Consider the following 19,130-nt stretch of genomic DNA (forward strand, 5'->3'; position numbering starts at 1 on the left):
CACACTAGAAGTATTGACTGATCCGATGGTTGAAATCGTGATTAGGAATCACAAGAAATCAATTTGATTGATAAGAAGTTGAAGAAGGAAAAAGGAATTAATTAATTGGACTTGAAACAAGAATCCTACTTCGGGTAGGATAACTAGAGTTCTAATTGGATTAGGACTGGGATTCCTACTTGGAATAGGATTCCTCAATCCTAATGAGATTAGGAGTTTTGAATTAAAAATTGGATTCCTACTTGGAGTAGGATTCCTAGAAATCCTAATTGGATTAGGACTTCGGATTCAAGTAGAGTCCTAATTGGATCAGGACTAAAATTAAACAAATCCTAATTGGATTAGGATTCCTTAAGTCCAAATTAATTATTAATCTAATGAATCAACATGACTCCTAATTGGATTAGGATTGAAGAGTTCAATTGAGTCATGGTTCATTCAAGTCCTAATTGGATTAGGACTAGTATAGATTGAACCCAATTTGGCCAATCCTAATTAGATTAGGATTAAACCATGGAAGAGGATTAGGTTAACCAAGTAAGAGGGGCATCAGCCCCTCTCATCTTGGATGGTGCGGATTGAAGGAGAGAGAGGGGCCGGCGCACCCCCCCTTTCTTTCTTTGGAAAACCATCTAGGGCTCCTACTTTGGAGGAGCCCTTGATGGCTATAAGAAGCACCATGAGGCCGGCGCCCTAGGTATTGGAGCCATCCTCCTCTTGCTGCCGCCACCCTCCCCTCTCCTCTCTTAGTTCAGCCGCAAGCAAAGGAAGAGCAAGGTCCAAGCGTTGGCGCCTTCCTCTTCCTCCAATCCTTCTTCCAACGCAGGGAAAAGAAAGAAGGCTGCAGAAGCTGTGTTCTTCTTCCTTGAGTTCCTTCTTCTTCTTCCTCCTCTCAAGCACTTTCAAGAGTTGAAAGAAAGAGAAGAGATCAGCCATCAAAGGAGTCTTTGCAAGGGAGCTAGCACCCCGGGAAGACAAGAAAGCTTTGATCGGTTCTCTACTTCGTGTGGATACCCGTAGAGGCCGGACGTTTGAACGGCTTCAAACGAACCCTCTTCCAAAACCACGAATTCAGATTCGCGGTGATCATCTACCCGCGCAAGGTGAAGATTTGATCTTCCTATTAGTTCTAAAAGTTTTAATTCTTACCTAATTACGAAAGGTCTCGAAACAAGCGTTCATGCGATGAACGTCGAACCCGTGCATGCCGATTCCGCTGCCATCTGAAAATTTTTGAAATATCAGCGGCATGGGCGGGTTCCCAACAACTCCATCATCTCGGATAAATCCCTACTTCAAAACAGAGTCTGGATAAGCTCAAACTCAGCGTCCGGATTAGCTTCATCCCGTTGTGATTTTCTTCCGTTCGGATTTGCATTATTTGATCAGGAATCGAAGAAAAAATCTGGGACGATCAAAAAAGGAATTGCTGAAAAAGAAACGCTGCCTAAAAATAAAAAAAAATTGCTGGGAAAATTTCCTTTGGTAACCTCTAAACCTTTCTTATTTAAATTGATTCCCAGTTTGTTTGAAATTTCGTGGTGATTGTTTAATTTTAATTTTAGTAAAAGTGTGAATGCATGCTTGATACACATACACTAATTAATCCGCACATAGTAAAGGTAATCACCCCAACAAGATAAGAACTGGATTTCATTACTAGATTCTTGCCCAAATTAGGTGAGCCAATTTGCACATAGCTATCACTTTAATTAAAATCAATTAGACGTTGGCTCCTAGGGACATTCGAGCTCTATAGGATGAAGATCACCGAAAGTTGCACCAATTTCGTTCTGTGGCTCAGTTGATGTCTAGGCAAGCTTTGTCCCAAGGGAGACAGTTTATCTGTTCGAGGCAAGTGGTTTTTAAGTGGGACCTTTGCAATGCATCGTGACCCCCCCACTTACCTGGAAACTTACCTGGTCAACTCAGTTCATTAGATCGGATTGGAGGCTTAGGTGCCCTCTTCAAACCAGTTAGGAGCTGTCTAGTGATTTTAGGGCAAACATAAGGAATTGATGTGTTTTTCTTTTAATGCATGCTTGACTGCACTTGACTGATTAGAAGAGCTTTAGTGTATGTTAGGGTGTCGTTCCAGATCTCCTGAATTAGTACCTTTTGATTCTGAGATAGAGCGTTCTATTAGGGCCCTTCGAGCTGAAATCTGCACCTATAGAACCATAGAATCTGCTCCACCTGTCAAGATGGCTGAAGAACAATCCAAACTCTTGAGAAAGTACTTTACTCCCACCATTTACACTTCTCCATCTTGCATTCGATTACCTGAGGTAGCAGCTATGCAATATGAATAAAGTCTAGTGTGATCCAAATGCTCCCATCTTTTTATGGGCTCACCAACGAAGACCCATATAAACACCTAGATGAATTTCTTGAGATTTGCACCACTATCAAGATTCAGAACTTCACTGATGATGCTCTGAAACTTAGATTATTCCTCTTCTCCCTTAAAGACAGAGCCAAGCAATGGCTGAATTCTTTAGAGGCTAATTCAATTCGTTCCTGGGATCAAATGCAACAAGAATTCCTTAAAAAATACTTTCCCATAGGAAGAACGAACCAGTTTAGACGTGCCATCACAAGCTTCTCCCAAACTGAGGGAGAAGAATTTCATGAAACCTGGGAGAGATTTCGGGACCTAGTCCGTAAATGCCCGCATCATCAGATACCCAAGTGGCAATTAGTGCAATGCTTTTATGATGGATTGTCTGAACGAAACCGTCAAATGGTTGATGCTTCTTGTGGGGAAACTTTCATGCTTAAAAATAAGCATAAAGCATGGGAATTATTTGAAAATCTCAATGAAAACTCTCTCCACCATGCTTCCTGTTCTCGTCAAGCACCTCCGAGTTCTCAAAGAAAAGGGACCATTTGTGAAATAAGTCATTCTATGGACCTGTCTAGCAAGGTAGATGCATTGTCCCATAAGATTGACCAACTGATGATAGGAGGACATGTCGTTAGCTCTTCCTTAGCACAAGTGTGTGCTATTTGTTCTAGCCCTTCCCTGTTAGATGTATGCCCTAGAAGCCAATTTTGGCTGACACATTATTAATTCTAGGACATAATTTGTACTTGACTTTATTATTATTGAATAAATGAAAGGCATCTTTTTCATTCATATTGTTATTGTGTCTATGAATCGTCCAAGAAATTAATAAGATGATGATGCATATTCTCAAGAGTTGAGAATTTGAGCCATGTATCATTAGTGATTAATTTCTAAACGCTCCTGATCGATGGATCATCATGAGGACGGTGATCGATCCGATGAGATCAGTGCACACATTACTTTCCCTATGGATGGACGAGACTCGAGTCCACGATGTGGAGATACTGAAGTAATAGTGCGGGTGCTTGTAGAGAACAAGGGTACTGAGCGTGACCAAGACAAGAAGTCACTTGGATGTCTATCCACTCGTCAGTGACTTGCTTGATATTACAGTAGTGTGACTGGTCCTTTGACCTGCGATGCTTCGGCTACTCACAGTGAGGTTATTGTAGTTTGACTGCACATATACATGGTCTCTAGCCATATGGGTCTATGCAGTGTAGATTGGCTGCAGTAGGTTCACTGTAGGAGTAGGTGAAAGTTATTCCTAGGTTCTTCGGTGTTTAGCATGCTGAATTTTTTTTTTTTTTGAAAACCATGGCTGAACCTGATCGGGTTGCCTACGTACCCCTTCACAAGGGGAATCAAGCCGCAAGTAGTTCTTTTAAAATTTCAAAAATACAGCGAAAAAATGAATCAAACAATTTAATTCATGCATGCTTACAAGATCAAATCTAGAAATCAGCACATTAAGAACACATAGGATTATGCCGGAATCGTTTAAACAATTATGCTAAAACTTTTATGCATGATTAACTATCAGATCTGAAACTTAAGAACTCTATTCCAATTAATCTCCGAATATCCATCGAATGGATTCTGGAGATATCTCCGTGAGGAGCCCCAAAAGAGGGTAAAACCTCGGAGAATCGGACCTAGACCTTGACACCATAATAAATGATTAATGCTAGATTAATACCTTTTATGATGGATGAAAGTTGTGAATCTGATTCTTGACTTCGCAGCCACGCACACGAATGGCCTCTACGAGAAGTACACGCGAAGTCCTGAAGGATCTTCTTCCGCAACAGTGCTAGCAGTTGCAGAACACTTGAAAGCTGAAATCTGCCCGTCGGGATTCAATCAACTCTTGATCAATCGTCTTGAAGCAGATGGAGATGAGGTTTGTAAGAAAAGTAGAGGACTCAGATCTAATCTTGAATCTTCTAGATATTCACCCTGAAAACTCTATCTAAAATGGAGAAGAAGAGGAAGAGGAGGCGGGTGAGGAAGAAGGCTGCAATGGATGTGTTTTTGGTGCCCATGTTTGACCCCTTTTAATGGCCTCCGAATTTTCATTCAAAATTCGAAATTTATTTTCAGAAAACCTCTTTTAGTTAGCACATGCAAAGGAATAAGAACAACCCAAATCAGATCTCAACCAAATCTGATTTAAATTCAAATTTTAAACACATGTGCAAGAGGGAAGGAATTTGAAATCCATGCGGTAAGGTAAAACACTTCATAATTTCGAAATCACCTCTTGAAATTCGAATTTAATCCATTCAAAAACTCATACACCACCTTGGCTGATGGTTTGAGTGATTAAAATCATTTAACACATTGCTTAATGTTTGAATTTAAATTCAAATAACAAACAATGTCGCCATGTGTCAAGCAATGGGTCCATGTGCCATGCAATAATTTTGGTTTATTTAAAATTCTTGAAATCCAATTCCATGTCACCAATAATTGCCACATCATCTGAGCCTAATCCCATTGGGTTGCACCTAATCAAATTTGGTCAAACCCGAATTAAAACAAAGCAATTTGGTTGAACCCAATCTAATCAGGTCAGACCCTGATTGAGCTCAAATTGAATCCAATTCAATTTTGGCTCATGCAAACTCAATCAAATTGAATTAATTACTTTGTGTTGGACCTAATCCAATTAGGTCAATCCCCAATTAAGAACAAATTAATTTAAAATTAATTTGATCAGCTAAGTCCTTTTTGGTTCTAACCTAATCCAATCATGTCAAAATCCTGATTGAGCCCAAACTTGAATCCAATTCAATTTGGCTCATCCTTAGCACAATTACTCAATCAAATTGAGTTTATTAGTAATTTAATTACAAATTAATCCTTCAATAATTACTTTAATTATTTTATAAGATAATTTGCCAATCAAATTGACCAAATTATTCCTGAATGATTCTTAATCATTCATCAGCTTTCTTGATCAATCAGAAATCTTCTATGCGTGTGACCTCATAGGTTCGAACCTAAGCCGGTAATATAGAAACAATTTCCTACACTAATTGATGTGACCATCTAGCAATGGTACCCAACGTCCGGATAGGCCGAATATATGCGAAGCAAATATTCTGGAACCCTGAACTATGGTTACTGTATAATTCAATCCCTTTGACTCCTAATGTCAGGATGACTTAGAGCTCACTGTCAACCCTATAATTAGTACATCCATTATGTGATTAACTTTAGATATTCCGTGACTCCTCACTGGGATTACCCTGGTCAAGGTTTTGCTAAATTAATCACAAGACATTATCTCCTATTTTCAGGAGGGGTCAATTCCATCTTGACTCATAACTGACTACGCAAGTACTTGACTGCACCCAGTGACCTTCCGTCACTGAATTAGAAATTCATGTAGTCCGGTACCAAAGTACAGTGAGTTGCTTACTAGTCACAGGTTGCGGTCTCAGGTCAGAGGGCTAAACTTATACCCATATCCACTCGGAACATCTCTCGACAGTAGAGCGTTCCGAAATTGGTCACGTTCAGTGAAATGTACTCCTACACTTCACCTGTGTGGCATACCAGTGTCTCCACACTCCTTGGTTAAGAGGACAACCAACGTATATGTCACACAACGACCTAATCTCGATAATACTGTCGTCCTAGTAACAACATATCATTTGGTCGCGAACAAGTTTAAGGACTCAAAGATAAATTCTCCTTTATCATAACATAAGTCCTAAGGACTTCATCATATAAGAGTTCATTTGAAGATGAAATGATGAATAATGCCAAATAACACTTTATTAATTTATCAATTCATTTACAAAATTCAATCATCAATATGCTGACGATTGACATTTAGGATACAAATCCCAACAACTCCCACTTAGCCTAATGCCAATCGGCACAGTATCTAATACCCATCTTCGACTTATGTTCGTCGAACTCTTTGAGGAGCGACCCTTGGATGAACCTCCCACTAAGTTCACCGTCTTCTTAAGAAATTGGTGATCATTCTCAAACGTCTGTAGTAACCCCAACAATTAGTGATAATTCACTATAGGTTTCGTCATACGAAAATGAGTGAGAAAAGGACGGTATGATCCAGGAAGTGAGTTTAGTATGGCATCCTTCCCTAATTGATCATGAAGGAAAAAGCCAAGAGAGCTTAGACGCTCGATCAACTCAATCATGTACAGTACATGATCAGTTACCGAGGTCCCATCTTTCATTCGGGCGCTGAAGATGGCACAACTAGTTTTGTGCCTCTCAACGTCGTCAGGAACGCCGAATGATTCATTCAACACTTGAATGATATCTTCCGGCTGCGTATTCTCAAAACGCCTACTAAACTCATCACTCATTGCTGCCAACATGATGCATCGAACAGTGATCCGGTCACTGAGCCACTTCTAATAAGTATCTCTGGCCGATCTTGATGCATTAGCAGCGGGCTGCTCAGGTGCTTGATCCGTTATCACATAAAGGATCCTCTCATGCTCTAGCACTATTTTCAGTTTCCTATGCCAATTATTCAAATTTGGACCAGTCAACTTGTCATTGTCCAACAATGATGAAGTGACAAATTAGTGGCCATTTCTGCATAAAAAGAAAATTTGGCTATTAGTATATGAATTGACTAAACTCAATAGACTTGGACTTTAGTCTAAAGGTATTTCCACTATTTTATACAAATTGGTAGCCTCTGCCTCTAATTCGAAAAATTACTCCTAATTCTTTAGTGGGCACTAGAACCCAATAGATCACATATAGGCCCGAGTGTGGCTCGGCCAACCCATATGCACCTATTGGTAGGTTCTTAACCAATTGCTTCACCAAGCAACTTCTAGTGATGATTTTGTCCTAGGTTTTCCGGCAGGTGTGTGGCGCCTCCACCGAATATCCTAGTCAGGTCCAACCATTAAATGATAGGGTTAAGTCTAATCAACTAATAGACGACCAAGCCCGTGTGTGGCTCGGCTCACCTGATCGCCTATTGAAGGTACACTTAACTCATCATATATTGAATGACAATTCCAATGCTTGATAAGTACCAGGCGTGTGGCATCTCCAATAATTATCAAAATATTGGACCCATTATCACCCAACTTAATGAGAGGCTATGACCTAGTTATCCCCATAACCATTTCATTTTAAAGACCTAATAATTTTAGAGGATTTGATAATTAGGATAGATGAGAAGATCCGGTTAGTCTAATTTCTCCCACTCACTTCACCAAATCAGATTAGACTCAAACCGGTTAAGGAGACACCTAAATCAGTCATACTGATTTTTCTTAAGGCATGGGCTAACTCGAATCATTAAGTGATCCAATCAAAATGTGATTGACCATGTCGGCCAGGTAAGTGAGATCGGTGGAAGGGATATGCCATTAACTCGACAAAGACGAATCAGTACGAGTAGCTCCCAATTAAAAACCATCGGTCAAAACTGCCAAACTTACCTTAGACACCGACTGGTTAATTAATTTCGATTTGATTACTCAAATGACTCGGGCTACACCTCTGAGCCTAAATCAAGTTCCATCTTGGTCTAATCAAAGACATGGAATTGATCAATCTACAACTATTGTATTTAACCTAGAGTTTCCTTGACTTAATCTAGTTACTACTTAATTAGATTTGATCAATTAACTCTAATTAGACCATGTTTGATTCTAACCTTAGGTCTAACCCAATCCTAAGAACTTGATTCAAGCAAACCTATATGCCCAAAGAATTATGCAATGTCAATTAATTGAGTTACAATTCTATTTCATAACACTTAATTCTCAATTAAGTTTAGACTTATGAAAGTTTTGATCATTGCATATTTCTTTTTAATTACATATTAATTACAATCTTTCAGTTCTTAAAACATATTTTCAGATCTGAGTTTTTGTAATTAATCACATGTAATTAGATTTAATTCATATTTAAGTCAATATGTTTTATGTTCATGCATCACATATACATAACAACATGAATTAATACAAACAACATACATCTTATGTATTTGTTTTTTCACTTTTATTTTCAGATCTGATTTGTTCATTAAAATCAGAGATCATATGAATCATAAACTTTATTTAGATCTAATCTAAACAATATTATGATTTCAGATTTATTCATGTTACTAATTCTAACACAAACATGCATCATATGCATCCAAAATTTCAGATCTATTTAATCATGCATAATCAGCAATTAAATCAATCATAAAAAGCACTTTAGATCTAATCTAAACATGTTAATGATTTCAGATTTAATTGCAAGAATTAAAACATAAAAGTTTAAACATAAACCTGGCTCTGATACCAATGAAAGTTATTCCTAGGTTCTTCGGTGTTTAGCATGCTGAATTTTTTTTTTTTTTTGAAAACCATGGCTGAACCTAATCGGGTTGCCTACGTACCCCTTCACAAGGGGAATCAAGCCACCCGTAGTTCTTTTAAAATTTCAAAAATACAGCGGAAAAATGAATCAAACAATTTAATTCATGCATGCTTACAAGATCAAATCTAGAAATCAGCACATTAAGAACACATAGGATTATGCCAGAATCATTTAAACAATTATGCTAAAACTTTTATGCATGATTAACTATCAGATCTGCAACTTAAGAACTCTATTCTAATTAATCTCCGAATATCCATCGAATGGATTCTGGAGATATCTCCGTAAGGAGCCCCAAAAGAGGGTAAAACCTCGGAGAATCGGACCTAGACCTTGACACCATAATAAATGATTAATGCTAGATTAATACCTTTTATGATGGATGAAAGTTGTGAATCTGATTCTTGACTTCGTAGCCACGCACACGAATGGCCTCTACGAGAAGTACACGCGAAGTCCTGAAGGATCTTCTTCCGCAACAGTGCTAGCAGTTCCAGAACACTTGAAAGCTGAAATCTGCCCGTCGGGATTCAATCAATCTTGATCAATCGTCTTGAAGCAGATGGAGATGAGGTTTGTAAGAAAAGTAGAGGACTCAGATCTGATCTTGAATCTTCTAGATATTCACCCTGAAAACCCTATCTAAAATGGAGAAGAAAAGGAAGAGGAGGCGGGTGAGGAAGAAGGCTGCAATGGATGTGCTGTTGGTGCCCATGTTTGACCCCTTTTAATGGCCTCCGAATTTTCATTCAAAATTCGAAATTTATTTTCAGAAAACCTCTTTTAGTTGGCACATGCAAAGGAATAGGAACAACCCAAATCAGATCTCAACCAAATCTGATTTAAATTCAAATTTTAAACACATGTGCAAGAGGGAAGGAATTTGAAATCCATGCGGCAAGGTAAAACACTTCATAATTTCGAAATCATCTCTTGAAATTCAAATTTAATCCATTCAAAAACTCATACACCACCTTGGCTGATGGTTTGAGTGATTAAAATCATTTAACACATTGCTTAATATTTGAATTTAAATTCAAATAACAAACAATGTCGCCATGTGTCAAGCAATGGGTCCATGTGCCATGCAATAATTTTGGTTTATTTAAAATTCATGAAATCCAATTCCATGTCTCCAATAATTGCCATATCATCTGAGCCTAATCCTCTTGGGTTGCACCTAATCAAATTTGGTCAAATCCGAATTAAAAAAAAGCAATTTGGTTGAACCCAATCTAATCAGGTCAGACCCGATTGAGCTCAAATTGAATCCAATTCAATTTTGGCTCATGCAAACTCAATCAAATTGAATTAATTACTTTGTGTTGGACCTAATCCAATTAGGTCAATCCCCAATTAAGAACAAATTAATTTAAAATTAATTTGATCAGCTTAAGTCCTTTTTGGTTCTAACCTAATCCAATCAGGTCAAAATCCTGATTGAGCCCAAACTTGAATCCAATTCAATTTGGCTCATCCTTAGCACAATTACTCAATCAAATTGAGTTTATTAGTAATTTAATTACAAATTAATCCTTCAATAATTACTTTAATTATTTTATAAGATAATTTGCCAATCAAATTGATCAAATTATTCCTGAATGATTCTTAATCATTCATCAGCTTTCTTGATCAATCAGGAATCTTCTATGCGTGTGACCTCATAGGTTCGAACCTAAGCCGGTAGTATAGGAACAATTTCCTACACTAATTGATGTGACCATCTAGCAATGGTACCCAATGTTCGGATAGGCCGAATATATGCGAAGCAAATATTCTAGAACCCTGAATTATGGTTACTGTATAATTCAATCTGTTACGGGGGAGCTTAGCCACCATGCCCCACGTGACCGGCACGCGCGCCCAGGAAGACTACGGCTGCGATCCGACCCCGAGTCGGCAAACTCCTGACAACAACAGACTGTTCCCCTGAGGCACGCCGCGGCCCCCTGCTCCACTACTCCCTGCAACGGCCGTATCCGGTGCTGTCCCACGATCCCCTGTAACAGCCGTGCAAAGCGGAGCTCCACTACGCCCTGCCATAGCCGTACCCAGCGCCGCCCCACGACGCCCTGTAACGACCATGTCAGTGGCAACCCCATCGCGCCACACGATGACCAATCCCCGGAAAAACCCTCCAGCCTGATATATATGCGGCTGGGGGGGGGGAAGGGGGAGGGTAAGCAAGATTTTCCAGAGTATCATCTTACCTGCTATCTCTCCTTCTCCTTCGATCTCCCCTAACTTGATCGTCGGAGGGCCCCCACCACCCCGGTGGTGGTGCGAGGCTTGCTTGCAGGTTTCCCGGCGGAAGGTGGAGCGCAACCAAAGCAATTCCAAGGGAACCCCGTTCACACCGCTGTGCCAATCGTTCTCGGTTTGAACCCCCAGCAACAGTTGGCGCTAGAGGAAGGGACCGGATCTCAGAGCGATCGTAATGGCACGGCGAGGTGGTCGTGGAGCTTCCCATGCTTCCGGTCGCGGGGCCTCTCGCGCCTCTGGCCGGAGGGCCGCTGCATCTCCAACACACTCTCAGCAACACTCCACCTCCCCACCGCCCGTTCAGACGGTCGAAGCCGCCCAGTTCGACCAGCTAACCCAGCAGGTTCGCACCCTTGCGGAGGCGGTGCAGAATCTGCAGGATGCGATGTCCCGGGCGCCGCAGCGGGTTCAGGAGCCGCCGCTGCCTGAGCGTTCGCCTGTCCTCCTCAACCCGCGCTCCTTCCTCTCCCATGGGGAAGAGCGCCGGCGCGAGGAGGATTCTCGAGCACGCTCCATTCTGCCGGGACCTTCCCGCCGGAGCTGCGCGGGGTCCGAGAGGCGGGCCCGGGCGCGTTCCCAGACCCCCCAGTCCTCGAGGAACCCGCGCTCCAGTCGGTCCCCCTCTCGCCGCCCCTTGTCTCCCACCCACCGGTCGCGCTCCCTGGACCGGCGGGTGGACGATCTCCACCGACAACTCCAGGTCCTGAAGGGCCAGTCCAAAGATCCCTTCGCCGACTTAGAGATCTCCTCCTAGCCGGCGCTTGCCTCGAGGATCCTGCGGACCCCGAATCCGCCGGGGTTCAAAATGCCGGCGATCGAGCCCTATGACGGGGCGGCGGACCCGCGGGATCACGTCGAGAGTTTCAGGACCCTTATGCTCCTCCACGGAGCATCAGATCCCCTTCTCTGCAAGGCTTTCCCGGCAACCCTCCGTGGCCCGGCGAGGGCATGGTTCGCCGGGCTGGAGGCTGACTCAATCCGGTCCTTCGACCAGTTCACTCGCCTCTTCGTCACTCATTTCGCCGTCAGTAGCCGGCGGCGACTGGTCTCCGACTCCCTCTTTGATGTCCGGCAAAACGAGGGAGAAAGCCTGCGGGATTATCTTACCCGCTTCAACAGGGCTACGCTGGAGGTCCGGAGCCTGAGTCAGGAGGTAGCTCTTTCAGCCCTGAAGCGTGGCTTCCGGAAGGGCAGACTCACCTTCTCCCTGGACAAACGCCTGCCGCGGAGCTTCCCAGAGCTGTTGTCCCGGACGAACCAGTATGCGGACGCCGAGGAGGCGGCCGCCCACCGGAGCAAGGAGGCCGCCGAGGTCCCTCCAAAGCTTGGGAAGAAAAGGCGGAAAGAGGCACGCCAGAGGAGGAGCCCGATGCCCCAGCGTCGGCGCAGAAGCCCGTCGCCGGCGAAGAACCACGGCGCCCCACGCCCTCATTCTCCGCCCCGACGTTTCAACCGGTACACCCCTCTCCTGACTCCCCGGGCCCAGATCCTTATGGAGATCAAGGGGCGGGAGGACCTCCCGGCCCCTAGACAGATGCGAAAGATCCCAGGAAAGAGGCCCTCCCGGGCGTACTGTGAGTACCACCGAGACCACGGCCACGACACAGAAGACTGCTTCCAGCTTCGGGACGAGATCGAGGCTCTCATCCGCCGGGGGCGTCTCGGTCGATATGTGAGCGACCGACGTCCCCCCGCAGACCAGCGTCCGGCCGATCCGGCTCCTCCGGAGCCTCGGGAGCAGAATCGACCCGTCGCGGGTGTGATCCACACTATCACTGGGGGCTGCCCCCGGCCCGTGAGGAACGCAGGGGGCTCGACGGAGGCGTCAGGTGCGGCCGTCGCAAAGAGGCAGAGGGTCGGCAATGTAATCACCTTTTGTGATGAGGACGTAAAGGGGGTTCAGACCCCCCACGATGACGCCATGGTGATCTCCCTCACTATGGCAAACTATGATGTAAGGCGTGTTCTTGTGGATAGTGGAAGCTCAGCTGATATCTTGTTTTACGAGGCCTTCCAAAAGCTGGGCTTGCCCAGACAATTGTTGCACAAAATATCCACCCCCCTCATAGGATTCACCGGTGACGCTGTCCCGGTGGAAGGTGTCGTTGAGCTGCCTGTGACTGCGGGCGTCGCACCCGCAGAAGCCACGGTGCGGCTCGGGTTCTTGGTCGTCCGTGTTCCCTCGGCCTACAACGCTATCCTCGGACGACCCGGGCTGAACGCCCTTCGCGCGGTGGTCTCCACGTACCACTTGCTCATGCGGTTCCCCACGACGGCCAGGATCGGGGAGGTCCGAGGTGACCAACCGACCGCACGGCAATGTTTCCTAGCGACCCTCAAAGGGAAGAAGCCCGCAGAAGCCCTAAGCGTCGAGTCCCTTGATGCCAGAGACGAGGTGGCCTTGCGGCAGGGGGAGCCGGCCGAGGGAGTGATCGAAGTTCCCCTCGAGGAAGGCCGCCGGGACCGGGCGGTCCGGGTCGGCGCCAATCTCGACCCGGGAGCTCGGGCCCGGTTGGTGGAATTCCTCCGAGCCAATGCCGATGTATTTGCCTGGTCGGCGGCCGATGTACCTGGGATCGACCCGGAGGTCATTTCTCACGCCCTCAACGTCGACCCGACCCACCGGCCAGTGAAGCAGAAGAAGAGACACTGTGCCCCGGATCGGATCCGGGTGATCGACCAGGAGGTAGACAAACTCTTGGAGGCAGGATTCATAAGGGAAGTGAGTTACCCCGAGTGGCTGGCAAATGTCGTACTTGTCCGGAAGGCAAGCGACAAGTGGAGGATGTGCGTCGACTGTACCGACCTGAACAAGGCGTGCCCCAAGAATAGCTTTCCGCTTCCGCGGATGGACCAACTGGTCGACGCGACTTCCGGACATCAGCTGCTATCTTTCATGGACGCCTTCTCCGGTTACAACCAGATAAAGATGGCCCCACAGGACGAGGAGAAAACTGCCTTTATAACAGACCGGGGGCTGTACTGCTACAAGGTAATGCCCTTCGGTTTGAAGAATGCTGGCGCCACTTACCAGCGCCTCGTCAACAAAATCTTCAAAGAGCAAATCGGCCGGAATATGGAGGTGTACGTGGACGATATGCTGGTGAAGAGCCGCCAGGCAGACCAGCACATCGTGGATCTGGAGGAGACTTTCACCACCTTGCGGAAGTTTCGCATGAAGCTGAACCCAGCGAAGTGCGCCTTTGGCGCTTCGGCCGGGAGGTTCCTCGGTTTCATTGTCAACCAGCGGGGTATCGAAGCCAACCCGGGCAAAATCAAGGCCATCCAAGGTATGTCCCCTCCGACCAAAGTGAAGGAGGTTCAGGAGCTCGCTGGAAGGGTCGCCGCGCTCGGACGATTTGTGGCAAAATCGGCCGAACGCTGCCAACCATTCTTCAAGGTGTTAAAACGCCCGAAAGACTTCCCCTGAACGGCCGAATGTCAAGCAGCATTCGACCAGCTCAAGGAATACCTGGCGTCTCCTCCCCTGCTGTCCAAGCCGCAAGAAGGGGAGATGCTCTACCTCTATCTGGCGGTCTCCCCAACCGCGGTCAGTGCGGTGCTGGTTCGGGAAGAGGCAAAGCTCCAGAAGCCCGTGTACTACATCAGCCGGGTCCTACGGGATGCCGAGGCGCGGTATACGAAGGCTGAAAAGATCGCCTTCGCGCTGCTGACCGCGACCAGGAGGCTCCGCCCCTATTTCCAGGCCCATTCTGTCACCCTCTTAACTGATCAACCACTACGACAGATCCTCAGCAACCCTGAGAATGCGGGACGGCTGGTGAAGTGGGCAATAGAACTCGGTGAGTTCGACATCCGCTACCAGCCTCGGCCCGCCATCAAGGCCCAGGTGCTTGCGGACTTCCTCGCTGAGTGCACGGTGCAGGTGGCGGAACCTAGACCGCCGGAAACGCCCAGCCTCGACCTCCCGACCTGGACGCTTCACATCGATGGGTCGTCGAACCCCGAGGGTGGAGGGGCCGGGCTGGTCCTTACCAGTCCTGATGGAGTGATAGCCGAGTATGCTTTGAGGTTTGGGTTTCCAGTGACCAACAACGAGGCGGAGTACGAGGCCCTAGTCGCGGGACTCAAACTCGCCGGGGAGCTCGGCATCCGGCGTTTGAAGGTCTTCACCGACTCCCAGCTGGTGGTCGGGCAGGTCCGTGGGGAGTTCGAGGCCCGGAGCCCGACCATGCAGAACTACGTCCGGAAGGTGCAAGCACTCATTCCCGACCTCGGCAGCGTCGACCTCCAGCAGGTCCCCAGAAGCGAAAATGCCAGGGCCGACAGGTTGACCCGCTTGGTGGGCGCAGAGGCGCGCAACCTGTCAAGGGCAATCTACCTGGAGACCCTGGATGCCCCGAGCATCGGCGAGGCGGGGGCGGTGATGGCAATTGACCCGGAGCCGTCTTGGATGGACCCGCTCGTCGCCTACCTCGCCGAAGGGATCCTCCCTGAAGACGAAGATCAAGCTCGGCGACTTGTCAGGAAGTCCGCCCACTACGTACTCTATGAAGGGAGGCTGTATCGGACCTCGTTTACCGCCCCCCTCTTAAGGTGCCTCCGCCCCTCGGAGGCGGCCTACGTCCTCGGCGAAGTCCACGAGGGCGTCTGCGGATCGCACTCGGGGGCTAGGTCCTTGGCGCACAAGATCATGAGGCAAGGCTATTATTGGCCTACCTTGTTGGAGGACTCAAAGGATCACGTACGGAAATGCGACGCCTGCCAGCGCCACGCCAACGTCCAGAGAGTCCCTTCTGTCCCCTTGGCACCAATCACCGCACCCTGGCCCTTCGCACAGTGGGGAATGGATATCCTCGGACCATTCCCCGTCGCTTCCGCCCAGCGGAAATTCTTGATTGTTGCAATCGACTACTTCACCAAGTGGGTGGAGGCAGAGCCGCTGGCCACTATCACGGAGGCGCAAGTCCGGAAGTTCGTGAAGAAAAACATCATTGTCCGATTTGGGGTACCCCGGGTCCTCATCTCGGATAATGGTCGACAGTTCGACAACAAGCATTTTCGTGACTTCTGCGAGGAGTTCGGGATCGAGCATCGGTTCACATCTGTGTCGCATCCCCAAACCAACGGCGAGGCCGAGGTGACAAATCGGACAATCCTCCAAGGAATTAAGGCACGAATCGGTCGGACGAGGCAAGCTTGGGTCGAAGAACTCGAGAACGTCCTTTGGGCGTATCGGACCGCGCATCGGACCCCTACCGGGGAGACGCCTTTTAGCCTAACCTATGGCACGGAAGCGGTTGTCCCCGTGGAGCTCGGACTCCCCTCGCCCCGGGTGGCCGCGCACCGACCCGAGGCCAATTCGGAGCAACTCCGAGGGAACCTGGACCTCTTGGAAGCAGCGAGGGAAATGGCGCAGGTTCGGATGGCGATGTATCAGCGGAGGGTGGCCCGATATTATAACTGCAAGGTCCGACCAAAACTTTTCAGAATCGGAGATCTAGTGCTAAGGCGAGCCAAAGCATCTCAACCCGCGGAAGGTGGGAAGCTGGCGCCAAATTGGGAAGACCCGTATAGGGTTCGCTGGGTAAACCGACCTGGCTCCTACCAGTTGGAGGCCCTAGATGGTCGAAAAATTCCAAGGAGCTGGAATTCCGCTAACCTGCGGGTATATTACCAGTAGAAAGACAAAGCCAGAAAGACAGTTCAAAAAAAAAATATATAGTTCTTTTCATTTCAATAATTCCTGGTTACAATGGCGTGTTCGTGTGATTACAAAGAATTCCCAGAGGGGGATTGGGGAGTAAAGAAAGTAAGGAAGAGGTGGGGACTCCGTGGAGCTGAAGATCCGGGATCCCGAACCCTCCATCCGAAGCAGCTGCAATCCCACCGGACGTGGGTGCTTCCCCCCGGAGGCGCCATCGACGCCTCACGCAAAAGACGAAAAGCCGGCGCGGACGAAGAAGAAGTTCACACTGCTCCTAGAGGAACGCCACCTCCAAGGGATATTCCGGTCCTCCCCAGGAGAAGGGGAGGAAAGGAATACAAGGGAGAAGAGCGCGAGGAGGCGTGATCCCGGATGAAACGCCTAGAGCGGAGTTCCACCGGGGAGAATCTTTCCGTTGATCCCAGATGAAACGGCTAGTTGGTGGAAGTCGCGAGGGGCGCGCCTCCCGTTCCTCCGACAAGGATTTCCCAGCCACGCGCCGGAGAGGAGGTCCACGATCCATGGCAACCTGAACAGCTCCGGCTTGGCAGGCTCCACCGCACCTGCGCTTATATTTATAGCCAAACGGTGGCCCCCCGGTCGTTCCCATGCGGGTGGCTCCAATAAATGCGGGCACATCGAATCCGGAGCCGTTCCGGCTCTCGAGGCTTATCCCCCCACGATCTTCTAAGCGTCGTTCTCCTTAATTGCATTCTTCGTGCAGGACACTCCGGGCGGCGTGTATCCCGCGGCCCACGTATCTCCGCATGCGCCCAGGCCGCATCCGTCTCGAAGAACGCGCGTATCGCGGCCGCTTAACTGGCACTCCTCGCAAGCAGCAACTGGCCGGTCCGATTTCCCAGGTAACGCCTCAATTAGCATTTAATGGCCTTCTGGTGTTCCCCAAGCGATGCTTCGAGAGGAGGAGAAACACGATCGCAGCTGGCCACGGAGAAACCCCGTCGAGTGGCAAGTGATAGGCGCGCGACCAACGAGCGGAATTCTCCGAGGCTCGGCCCTCGGATGCCAGGCTAACCCGATGATCATCCCGGGAGCAGACTAGCCTGAAGCCCCGACCGGTCGCCTCGGCTTGCGCCAGCCTTGGCCGACCAACGAGCGGAATTCTCCGAGGCTCGGCCCTCGGATGCCAGGCTAACCCGATGATCATCCCGGGAGCAGACTAGCCTGAAGCCCCGACCGGTCGCCTCGGCTTGCTCCAGCCTTGGCCGACCAACGAGCGGAATTCCCCGAGGCTCGGCCCTCGGATGCCAGGCTAACCCGATGATCATCCCGGGAGCAGACTAGCCTGAAGCCCCGACCGGTCGCCTCGGCTTGCGCCAGCCTTGGCCGACCAACGAGCGGAATTCCCCGAGGCTCGGCCCTCGGATGCCAGGCTAACCCGATGATCATCCCGGGAGCAGACTAGCCTGAAGCCCCGACCGGTCGCCTCGGCTTGCGCCAGCCTTGGCCGACCAACGAGCGGAATTTCCCGAGGCTCGGCCCTCGGATGCCAAGCTAACCCGATGACCATCCCGGGAGCAGACTAGCCTGAAGCCCCGACCGGTCGCCTCGGCTTGCGCCAGCCTTGGCCGACCAACGAGCGGAATTCCCCGAGGCTCGGCCCTCGGATGCCAGGCTAACCCGATGATCATCCCGGGAGCAGACTAGCCTGAAGCCCCGACCGGTCGCCTCGGCTTGCGCCAGCCTTGGCCGACCAACGAGCGGAATTCCCCGAGGCTCGGCCCTCGGATGCCAGGCTAACCCGATGACCACCCCGGGAGCAGACTAGCCTGAAGCCCCGACCGGTCGCCTCGGCTTGCGCCAGCCTTGGCCGACCAACGAGCGGAATTCCCCGAGGCTCGGCCCTCGGATGCCAGGCTAACCCGATGATCATCCCGGGAGCAGACTAGCCTGAAGCCCCGACCGATCGCCTCGGCTTGCGCCAGCCTTGGCCGACCAGCGGAAGAATTTTCTGAGGCCTAACCCTCGGATGCCTGGCCTAGCGCCGGAAGAATTTTCTGAGGCCTAACCCTCGGATGCCTGGCCTAGCGCCGGAAGAATTTCCTGAGGCCTAACCCTCGGATGCCTGGCCTAGCGCCGGAAGAATTTCCTGAGGCCCAACCCTCGGATGCCTGGCCTAGCGCCGGAAGAATTTCCTGAGGCCTAACCCTCGGATGCCTGGCCTAGCGCCGGAAGAATTTCCTGGGGCCTAACCCTCGGATGCCTGGCCTAGCGCCGGAAGAATTTCCTGAGGCCTAACCCTCGGATGCCTGGCCTAGCGCCGGAAGAATTTCCTGAGGCCTAACCCTCGGATGCCTGGCCTAGCGCCGGAAGAATTTCCTGAGGCCTAACCCTCGGATGCCTGGCTTAGCGCCGGAGGAATTTCAAGAGTCAGGAGTCGGCGAGACGCTACCAGGAGTTAAAAAGAGGAAGGACGAAAGTGAAATGAGGAAACACTTTGTTTGCATT

The sequence above is a fragment of the Phoenix dactylifera genome, chromosome 4 (genome assembly GCF_051530095.1).
Source record: "Phoenix dactylifera cultivar Ajwa chromosome 4, Ajwa_hap1_PhDact_Kaust_v1.1, whole genome shotgun sequence".
Classification (NCBI taxonomy): Eukaryota; Viridiplantae; Streptophyta; class Magnoliopsida; order Arecales; family Arecaceae; genus Phoenix; species Phoenix dactylifera.